Source organism: Eulemur rufifrons, chromosome 30, assembly GCF_041146395.1.
Source record: "Eulemur rufifrons isolate Redbay chromosome 30, OSU_ERuf_1, whole genome shotgun sequence".
In the NCBI taxonomy this organism is placed as follows: domain Eukaryota; kingdom Metazoa; phylum Chordata; class Mammalia; order Primates; family Lemuridae; genus Eulemur; species Eulemur rufifrons.
The window spans coordinates 11,336,411-11,347,732 of NC_091012.1; the positions used below are offsets into that span (position 1 = coordinate 11,336,411).

An 11,322-nucleotide genomic window follows, 5' to 3' on the forward strand; every position below is an offset into this window, starting at 1 on the left:
GTGGAGAAATTATACCTGTTTTATATATGAGAAGACAGGCTTTGAGAAGTATAAATTGAGTTTCCAAGATTTTAAATAAGACTTGGTAGATCAAGAATGTAATTTCCAGACACATTGAATATAGGAACAAAATTAATAGAATGACTTATATGGGCCTCTTTGGATATTACATTTTTTCTCACCCTTTTTTAGTGTACTAAAGTAATTAAGCTTTAGAGTTAAAACAGTAACATTAGATAATAAATGAAACAGAGGTACCAGTAACACAGAAATTTTCTTAAAAGTCTAAGAAATGGAGTTAAGTGCTCTTAAGGAATATATGAAGGAAGAAAGGCATACTACAGTATATGAATTGTCACAGCTGAGTCACAGTCACTAAAATAAATTGAGGATTAAAAAAGTTAAGGCAAGACTTAGAGTTGATGCGGAGACAGATAAAAAATTGAGAGACTTAAAATATTTGTGTTATGGGCCATAAAACTAATACAATGTGCAGTATAGGGATGACAGAGCAGGTCAGTAAATGCAGTGAGCCTTTACATAAATGGGTGCCCAGCTGTTGGCCCAGAAACTGCTTCTATTTAATTGGGATATACTGCAATCAATGTTGAACTCAATCTCTTTCTCTGAAATGTGCTGGTTCTTTGATTAATTTCTTGGTTACTGCCCTCTCCCTTTAATATTTTGCAAGGAAAATTATTTCTCGATAGTTTACAATTGTATAATTTTAACACTGTTAGCCTTTAATAATGCATTTCATTTATTCTAAGTTACATATATTTTTACATTTTAACATCTGTGCAATTGAGAGGGATCTTACAACTAGTAGAATCTTAGAGGAAAAGCAGTATTCAACATTAGTGAGGTGTCTTATGGACTTTTTCCTCTGAGGGATGTTTACCTTAATTAATTAGTTTATTGTTTCCTCTCATGACAACTTTTATTATCCCATATGATGGCAAAGTTTGTCTTATGGAAATTCAATAATCTGTTTTGTAGTCTCACTTAAATAGGAGATTATCCCACTTTGGTGACCTGCAGGCATAGGTAGGATCAAAACTTTTTAGAAGCTGTTCTATGACCTGCTCCAGAAGATAATTTTGATGAATCCCCAAATTCACCATGCTGTGGGAAGAAAAACATGGGAGTTTAGCTTTGGATATTGAGGGCAAAATGAAAAACCTCACTTTCTGTTATGACAGTGTTCCTGTAGATTAGAAAATTAAACTTTTTATGCAGCCCTCTTAAATCTGCCATGATGAATATCCCAGATACATCACAGCTAAATAAATGAGTTCATTTATTGAATGGAGTTAAAATTAGCCTTTGATTATCTAAAGAATGCTTGCCAAAAACCACTGTTTATTTTACTATATTTGATATATTGAGCTGGTGTCTGACAGTAATTGGCCACAGCATCACTTGCTACTTGAGACTGATCCTGAAATGTGCTCGTCATATCAGCATAGAGGAGGGTGATAGTGTTCCTATTTGATAAGTACAAGGAGGAGGTCATGTAGATGATTCATCTACTAGTTGCATCAGATTATTCAGGTACAAGTTGAAAAAAAAAGAAGTTGCCTAGCCTAGTTTTAGTCCACATGTATGGAAAGATTCAACTATGGTGCATTTCTCAGTAGAATTTTTATATTGTTTCCACCATATTTCTTCATATTTATTACTACACACTTTTTTCAAGACTGCTAAAAGTGATTAAAATTAATGTGTACCTATTTTTTAGACAGAATCTCACTCTATCTTCCAGGCTGGAGTACAGGGTTGTAATCATAGCTCACTGCAGCCTTGAACTTATGGGCTCAGATGATTCTCTTGTATCAGCCTCCAAAAGTGCTGGATTACAGGCATGAGCCTGTATGCCTGTAATCACAATGTGTAGCTGTTTTTAAAAGCATCTTTTTCATTCTTTTAAATTATCACATCTTTTTCCTCTACAGATTTAACTTTGGAATCAAATCCAGCTGACTATCCAAGGGCAAGAGCAATTTTTCTGAGCAAATCTAAAATGGATGGTAAGACAATATTTTTTTCCTCCAAGAAAAGACTAAAAACTGTTTCTGTTTTATGGAATGCCTTATAGAAAGTACTTAGAAGAGCTCATAATTACTTTAAAATTTTCAACTTTTCATTTGTTCACCTGTCATTTTGACATTTGATACACTTGCCTCTAGTTGTCACTGTTTCAGTGAGAACATCTAGACTTTCTGTTTATACAATTTGCCTCCTCTTTATGAACACAATAGGCCCCATGAATTAGAAGTGGTCATAGATTTATCCCCATCTCTCCATATTTCTTTACCCTTCTTGCCCTGCTCCAAAGAACACACTTTAAAGATGAACGATCGCATTTAGCCTGCAGTTAGGTTTTTATTTGAGCAAATGAAGAAAAACTCAGTTGTTTACATGTGGGGATTGAAACTATGATTTTGGCCCCTTTTAACACAGTGATCTAACCAGATGATCCTGTCACATCCACATCTGTCCTGCTCAGAAATTTAAGCTATTGGAAACCTTTTCATCCTAATGTAATATAAACATGCGCTGAGGTATTTCCCAGAGGTTGGCCTCAGCAAGTGAAACTACTGCCAATTTTCCAATCCTGCTTGTTTTAGGATGAGAATCAGAACCCTAGGATTGTTCTGCACTCCTGCTTATTTACCTTAATGTTATGTTAAATCTTAGTTTATTTGCTAAAAGGCCATCTACAACCAGGTTTTTCAGTTGATCTCAACAGCAAGAATACAAGAAGTGAGGGTTGTATTACATAAGAATATTAGAAGTCTGCCTCTCTGAGGGGTCATATGAGCTGCAGCGGCTCTAAAGCAGAGGGAACTGGCTCAGGCCTCCTCCGCTTTGGCCCCAGGCCCGGCTCCCACAGCGCCGCCCACTGGTGCCGCCCCACCGCAGAGAACAAGACCAGCCCCGCAGGGCCAGCAGAGGGACCCTGGCCTGGAGCCACGGCTGGGGGCATGGGGCCCTTGGCTGCGTGGGCGGGACCAGCCCAGCGGGGCGGCTCAGGTGTGGGTGGGCAGCGCGCGGTTTACCTACTGCGGAGCGCGGCGGCAGAGACGCAAAGCCTGCGGTGTCCAGCCCGCTTCTGCTGGACTTCTTAATGCAGCAGGAGGATTACTCACCCAGGGTCCCTGATGTAGTGACTGGTTACTACCTGAACCCTTCTGGCTTTGAGGCCTCAGACCCACACATAATTCGGCTCATCTCCCTAGCTGCCCAGAAATTCATCCCAGATATTGCCAACGATGCCCTACAGCACTGCAAAATGAAGGGCACAGCCTCCGGCAGCTCCCGGAGCAAGAGCAAGGACCACAAGTCCACTGGAACCGCAGAGGACCTGGCCCTGCCCTCAGCGAGTATGGCATCAATGCGAAGAAGCCCCACTACTTCACCTGAGCCACCTGACCTAATTGTGCTTGTCTATCCCATGTCCCCACACCAGCCTGTTTTCATAATAAACTGGATTGTGACAAAAAAAAAAAGGAATGCAGCACAATAAAAAATAGGGGTTTCTTTTTTTTCCCCTATCCTTCAGAAATGAAGAAATTGGGTATCTGCCTATACTGCATTTCCATAGTTTGTGTGTACTTTGCCTGTCTTGAACCAATCATTTCTGGTTAGGATCACTGTATTTCTCCATTTCTTGCAGAGCCATGAGCTTCTCTCATGTAGAGTGTGTGGAAGCAGAAGAAAACTATCCCATCCCCCTGTCTCTTCAGTGGTGAGAAATGTGTGCCTAACATGCCATCCAGCCTCAGAGGAGGAGGCAGTGTGGGAAACAAAGTGCAGCCAAAGTCCCTCTTGGAGCATTTACTCTTCTGACCTTTGGTACAACAAAATTATTTTGTGTTCTGTAGGTACCATGTTCAATGCAGTTAGCACACTCATTTTAAAATTTCAATGTCAGCTAGGTTACTTTCCAGTTATGTAAAGGCCAATTTATTTTTCAGTGACATATTAGTACATCACCAATGAGGATGCTTCCAGGGATTCAGATGCATCTAGGGATTGGTGCCTGACCAGAGACTGGTTCTTAAGAGCTGTCCGCTGGTAGATACTGGTAATTAAAGTAAGCTGTGTGTCAATGTAGAATTAGAAGATACTACTGGGTAGTGGTTCCAATATGCAACAGGTTTACTTTTTGATTAGCTAAATTTCTCATCTGGCCTAATTTGTTTTGCTCTTTTCTACATGGGGATTCTTTCACTTATATGTAATAGACTTTCATTTATTTCTTATTTATTTTAAAACAGGATCTTCCTCTGTGTGACCCAGGCTAGAGTGTAGGGGTGTCATCATAGCTCATTGCAACTTCAAATTCCTGGGCTTGAGCAATCCTCCTGCATCAGCCTCCCAAGTAGCTGGGACTACAGGCATGCCTGGCTAATTTTTCTGATTTTTTGTAGGGATGGGGACTCCCTGTTGTTCAGGCTGGTCCCAAACTCCTGGCCTCAAGTCATTCTGCTGCCTCGGCCTCCTTAGCAAAGTGCTGGGAGTACAGGTGTGAGCCATTGCACCTGGCCTGCATATAATAGAATATCTGTTAAATCAAAAAGTAAAACTAACATTTTAGATTTTACTTTATGACATTCATCTTGTGAGGTGATTTAAATTATAAATTTTGCAGAAAATTATTTTTAAAAGAATGGAATTTTATCTGATTTTGTATATTGGTAATTCATCAGATATTTAGCAACTACTTTTATTCTATGCATTTGTATCAGAATTGATCAGTTTTTTTATTATTTTGAGGGCAAGAAAAGAGGAAGAGCAACCATTTAAACCACGTAAGTAAACTGTTGAAAAATTAAGACATTAATAGTTTGAATTAAAAGTATGTCTGTCATGATTCCTTAAAAATATAAAGGGGAACACATACTGTTAGCATGGAACTCTTTTTTGTAGATTTTCTAAATCTCTTCTATTTTCCTGAGTATCAAACTTATGTGGAAAAGCCTTTGACTGAGTGGTGCCAATTTTTTAAGGATTTCTAACATTTCAGCTAAATTTCAATAACTTGGTTGTGGTATAAAGATCTGCCTTAAACATTTTTGCCTTAATTGTTTAAACTTATTTTTTAATCAAAGTAAGAGTGATAATAGCTAAGTTCATTTTTAGCACTCTCTGCTGATTTTCTGTCATAGCAGGTAAAAGCTGAACTTCCTCACTCCACCATGACCTTATTTCCCTCCCTCCATTTCCTTAACATGTATCACATTTTGTATTAAATGAATAATTAATATTTGCATTATTATGACTATTCAAATATTGTTTGTTGCTGAGTCATACAGTTTTATTGCTGTTCTTCTTCTGCACACCCTTCATTCTTTCTCATAAATATTTCTGAAATCTGAGCACCTCACTTCTCCCAGACAATCCCCTTTTCTTAGCCTACATTAGCTCACACAACCAAATAAGTGGTCACCGGCTGGTCTCCCTGCTTTCACATCCTTCTATTTCTTGTGGAATTAACTTCCTGACTATATTTATTTGCCTGTTTTCTAACAGCTATTAATCCCCCAAATTTTGTGACATTTGTCACATGCCCATCTAAATATTTTCCATCTACTAAAATATATCTGTTTCATTTTTCTCTTGGAGACAACTCCTCTCAGCCTTTTGTCATTCTCCTCCAGTATGGACTGCTTTGTTTTGCTAGTCCTGCTTTGTTAGCCTGTTTTTCTGGGACATCTCTTTGAAGTCCTCTGGGATCTCACATAATGGCTCCCTTGTGTCAGATCCCCTATGCCATAGGTTCTGTGTTTCCCGTGTCTTGTTATACTCCTTGAGGGTTTTTGTTGTTTTGTTTTTGAGATAGGGTCTTTCTCTGTTGTCCAGGCTAGAGCGCAGTGTCATCATCCTAACTCACTGCAACCTCAACCCCCTGGGCTCAAGCAATCTTCCTGTCTCAGCCTCCCAGGTAGCTGGGACTACAGGCATATGACACCACACCTGGCTAATTTTTTTTTTTTTCTTTTTGCAGAGATGGAGTCTTTCTGTGTTGGTCAAGCTGGTCTCAAGCGTCTTTCCTCAAGCAATTCTCCTACCTTGGCTTCTCAAAGTACAGGAATTAGAGGCTTGAGCCACCTCACCTAGTCATAATCCCTAGTTTTACTGGAGCACATTCCCCCAGGAAAGGGCACATGGGCAGACATTCTTGGAGATCTAGCCTGTCTGAAAATCCCTCCCATTTGATAGAACATAAAATTCTAGCTTGAAATTAAATTTCATCATCTGAAGACATTTCTCTATTGTGTTCTCAATTTAGTGTGGTCCTTGCATCTGTTGCCATTGTGTGATACATTATATGTAACCAATTTGTCATCTTTATCCCTTTCCTTCTCTGAAAGAATTTTAGTGCATTCTCTATATCTGGGATTAATGCAATTTTGTAATATGGTTTGGGGGGATTTTTTTCATTTTATTGGGTCCACTAAGTTTGCAGACCATCTCTTCTAGAGAGTTTTGTTTCCTTGATATTTTTTCTGTTTCTTCTTTTTTCTTATATCCTTATTCAAATGTTGGGCCTCTTTGACCAGTATTTCTGCATTGATCTTTAATTATCCCTCCACTGCTTTCCAGTTTGTCTTTTTGTTCTACTTCCTGGGGATTCTTTGACTGTATACTCTAACACTTCAATTAAAAGTTTTGTCTTTTTGAGAGTATTTTAAGAAATTTTTTGAAGTTTTTATTTTCTACTGAATTTTTACCACTTCTATAAATTCCTTTTTCCTGTTGTTTTGATCTCTCTTGTTGGAGCCTTCTCTCAAATGTGTGGTGGTGGTCCCTGTATTTTTCTAATTGGAAACGCCATGCAGGAGCAGGACTTTTGTTAACTGATGGCTTTCACTGTGAGGATTTGAAGGACAAGCTGGGTTTTTTTTTTTTTTCAGCTTATGATGGGGGTACGAAAGTTCAGGTTATATATATTGCCCATGTCCTGCCCATCCCCCCGAGTCAGAACATTCAAGCGTGTCCATTCCCCAGTCAGTGCGCAATGCACTCATCACGTAGGTATTAGCTGAGAGTCTTTTCTCTGGGACAGTTCAGGCTCTTCAGAGAAAAAGCTCTTCATTTTCTACCCGGGAAGTGCAAACTTGGCTAATTGTACATTTTTCAGTGAATGGACTTTTCCCATTTTCCAAATTTCAGCCCTAGTATGTCTGAGACTGGTACCTCTGAGCCCAGAAACACTCAGGTTTATAGCTCCAGGAATACACATCTAAATTCCTTATAAGATGGGGGCACAGGTGGAGGAGGGGCTCTAACCACAGATTTTGAACTGACTTTGTTGGCTTTTGTTTTGTTTTACCTACCTCCCACAGTGCCATGTGCCTTCTGAATTCTGAGACTGCCTTGAGTTCAATGAGGCTGTTCCAGTCATTCTCTATGTGCACCATAGTTGTGCTTCCATACCAGTTACCACTCCTTTGTCATCTTTTTATCTTTCAATATGAAAAATAATCTGCTATCAATCCTTATTCCTGGTCTTCTATACAACCTTTATTTGATGCCTTTAATTCTAATGAATTTCAGGAGGGAGAGGAAATAAATTCATGGTCTACCCATTAAACCCAAATTTAGAAGCTATACCTAAAGTATAAATCTATACTATCAGCAGGGTGTTAAAGTCTCCAGCTACTATAGTATTGTTATCTATCATTTGGTTCAGATCAAGTAGGGTTTGTTTTATGAATCTGGGTGCACCTAAATTGGGTGCATATATATTAAGTATAGTTATGTCTTCTTGCTGAATTGTACCCTTCACGAGTATATAGTAACTATCTTTGTTTTTCATTACTTTTCTTAATTTAAAAACTAAGTTATTGGAGATTAAAACCGCCACACCAGCTTTCTTTTGGCTTCCATTTGCTTGAAATATCGATTTCCACCCTTTTATTTTCAGTCTAAATGCATCTTTGCATGTACATATACACTATATAATGCTGAAGGATATAGTTTCATAAGAAGACATAACTATACTTAATATGTATGCACCCAACTTAGGTGCGCACAGATTCATAAAGCAAACCCTACTTGATCTAAACCAAATGATAAACAGCAACACCATAATAGCCGGAGACTTCAAAATCCAGCTGACAGCACAGGACAGATCATCCAAACAGAAAATAAACAAATAAATAATGGACTTAAATACAATACTAGAACAAATGGGTCTGACTGACATCTACAGGACATTCTACCCAAAATCCACTGAATATACATTCTTCTCATCAGCTCATGGGACATTCTCTAAGATTGACCATATCCTAGGACATAAAGCATGTCTTAAAAAATTCAAAAAAATAGAAATTATACCATGCATCTTCTCAGATCACAGAGGAATAAAGGTAGACATTAACCCTAACAGAAATTCTCATTTCTACTCAAAGTCATGGAAGTTAAACAACCTTCTCCTGAACGATTATTTTATAAATGAAGAAATCAAAATGGAAATCAAAAGATTCTTTGAATTAAATGACAAAGGAGACACAACTTATCAAAATCTGTGGGACGCAGCTAAAGCAGTCCTGAGGGGAAAATTCATTTCCATAAATGCCTATATCAAAAAGACAGAAAACTTATAAATAGACAACCTGGGTACTTCAGCCGGACTGGCGTGAGCAGTTGGAGACACAATGCAGGACTCCAGTGCAGACACTGAGTGGAATGACATCTTACGCAAAAAGGGCATCTTGCCTTCAAAGCAAAGTCTGGAGGATTTGGAAAAGGAGGCAGAAGAGGAGGAGCAGAGAGTCCTCCAGCAGTCAGTGGTGAAAACATATGAAGATATGACTTTGGTAGAGCTGGAGGATCATGAAGATGAATTTAATGAGGAGGATGAACGTGCTATTGAAATGTACAGGCAGCAAAGACTGGCTGAGTGGAAAGCAACTAAATTGAAGAATAAATTTGGAGAAGTTTTGGAGATCTCAGGAAAGGATTATGTTCAAGAAGTTACCAAAGACATTGAAGGCTTGTGGGTAGTCTTGTACCTTTACAAACAAGGGATTCCCCTCTGTGCCCTGATAAATCAACACCTCAGTGGACTTGCCAGGAAGTTTCCTGATGTCAAATTTATCAAAGCCATTTCAACAACCTGCATACCCAATTATCCTGATAGGAATCTGCCCACGATATTTGTTTACCTTGAAGGTGATATCAAGGCTCAGTTTATTGGTCCTCTGGTGTTTGGCGGCATGAACCTGACAAGAGATGAGCTGGAGTGGAAACTGTCTGAGTCTGGAGCAGTCAAGACAGATCTGGAGGAGAACCCTAAGAAACCGATTGAAGACACATTGCTGTCCTCAGTGTGGTGCTCTGTCCCTCTGAGGAGGGATAGTGATTCGGAGGATGACTAAGGCTGCAGCTGCCACAGCTTGCCTAACTTTCTTGATGTGACAAATTGTCCGGATTTTTGTAAACAAGAAAAAGAAAGAATGAATCCTTTGGGTTTTTAGCCTTTTATAATTATGTTTCAAATCCCATACATTTTAGAAATGATTATTGCTGGGAATTCTACTAAATTTCTTGGAACTCTTTTTAAATTATAACATTTCTTTAAAAAAAAATTTAAAATGGCCATTGGTATGGCAAATGTTTACGTTTTTCTCACTTATATTTTAAGTAAGTCATAAAACCTAGTCACTATTTTTTGACATATATAAAAAGGAATATGACGTTTTAAGTAAATGTGAATAAATTATACAGTGGAAAATGGCAAACTAAGCTTTATAGTTACATTGTTTATTTTATTTAATTTTATTTTTTATTTCACATTATTGTTGTGGGGGATACAGAATTGCAGGTTACATACGTTGCCCATGTACCGCCTTTCCCCCCAAGTCAGAGCTCCAGGCGTGTCTGTTCCCCAGATAGTGCGCGTTGCACCCATAATGTAGGTATATATCCCTCCCTTCCCCACCCCCCCTTCCCGAGTCAGCACCTTCAGGCATTACCATTCCCCAAATGGTGCGCAATGCACTCATTGTGTAGGCATACACCCATCCCCTCCCCCACCCCCCATCTCAGTCTGATATCCGATTGGTGTCGTTCCCAGATGTGTATTTAGGTGATGATCAGGGAAATCAATTTTCTGGTGAGTACATCTGATGCTTGTTTTTCCATTCTTTGGATACTTCACTTAATATAATGGGTCCCAACTCTCTCCAGGAGAACCATAGAGATGTCGTATCTTCATTGTTTCTTATAGCTGAGTAATATTCCATGGTATACATATACCACAGCTTACTAATCCAATCATGTATTGATGGGCATTTGGGTTTTTTCCACATCTTTGCTATTGTGAATTGTGCTGCTATAAACATTCAGGTACATGTGTCTTTGTTATAGAATGACCTTTTTTCCTTTGGGTAGATGCCCAATAATGGGATTGCTGGATCAAATGGCAGGTCTACTTGAATCTGTTTAAGATACCTACATAATGCTTTCCACAGGGGTTGCACTAGTTTGCAGTCCCACCAGCAGTGTATGAGTGTTCCTGTCTCTCCACATCCACGCCAACATGTGTTGTTTTGGGTTGGGAAAAAATTTTTGCAAGAATCTATTTAGGACTCAGGAAAATCAGCAAGAAAAAATCAAACAACCCTATCAAAAAGTGGGCAAATGACATGAATAGAAACTTCTCAAAAGAAGATATAAGAATGGCTAACAAACATATAAAAAAATGCTCAACATCCCTAATCATCAGAGAAATGCAAATCAAAACCACAATGAAATATCACTTAACCCCAGTGAGAAAGGCCTTTATCAAAAAAAAAACCCAAAACAATACATTGTTTATTTTTATTTTATAAAGATAGCAATACGATTATCAACTCAACATATAGGAACAATCTCTAGAGAAAAAAAATCTTAGTATTCTGTTTAGAAGAAATAGGCAATTTTTGTGAAACAAACATTATCTTATCAAAGCAATAATGGAAGGATTCCAGTTTACTGCCATATTTGATTAAATGTTTTTTCTAGTTAATATTTATCTCAGACTGTCGAGGCATCAGCTATTTTCATTACTATAAAAGGCCACATTAAATTCTTTTTTGGAAATAAAGATATAAGCACACATATAAAGAGATAAAGTGTACCTCAGTCAATAAAAAACATCAAGTTGTTTTGTGAACCAGAATCCTGTTAGCTTCATCATTCTTGTCAAATTGACATTGATAACAGAAAAATTAGAGGAAACATTATTTCCTAATATTTGTGTTGAATGATACAGTACTTAATGCTGGTTAGAATCTTAAAAATCTGAATCAGCATGGAGTTCTTTCA

At 38.3% G+C, this 11,322-nt stretch overlaps 1 pseudogene; it reads left to right on the top strand.

The window, feature by feature from the left end:
* Positions 1–8,669: 8,669 nt before the first annotated feature.
* Positions 8,670–9,392, top strand: LOC138378637 (phosducin-like protein 3 pseudogene; annotated as a pseudogene).
* The last annotated feature ends 1,930 nt before the right edge of the window (positions 9,393–11,322 follow it).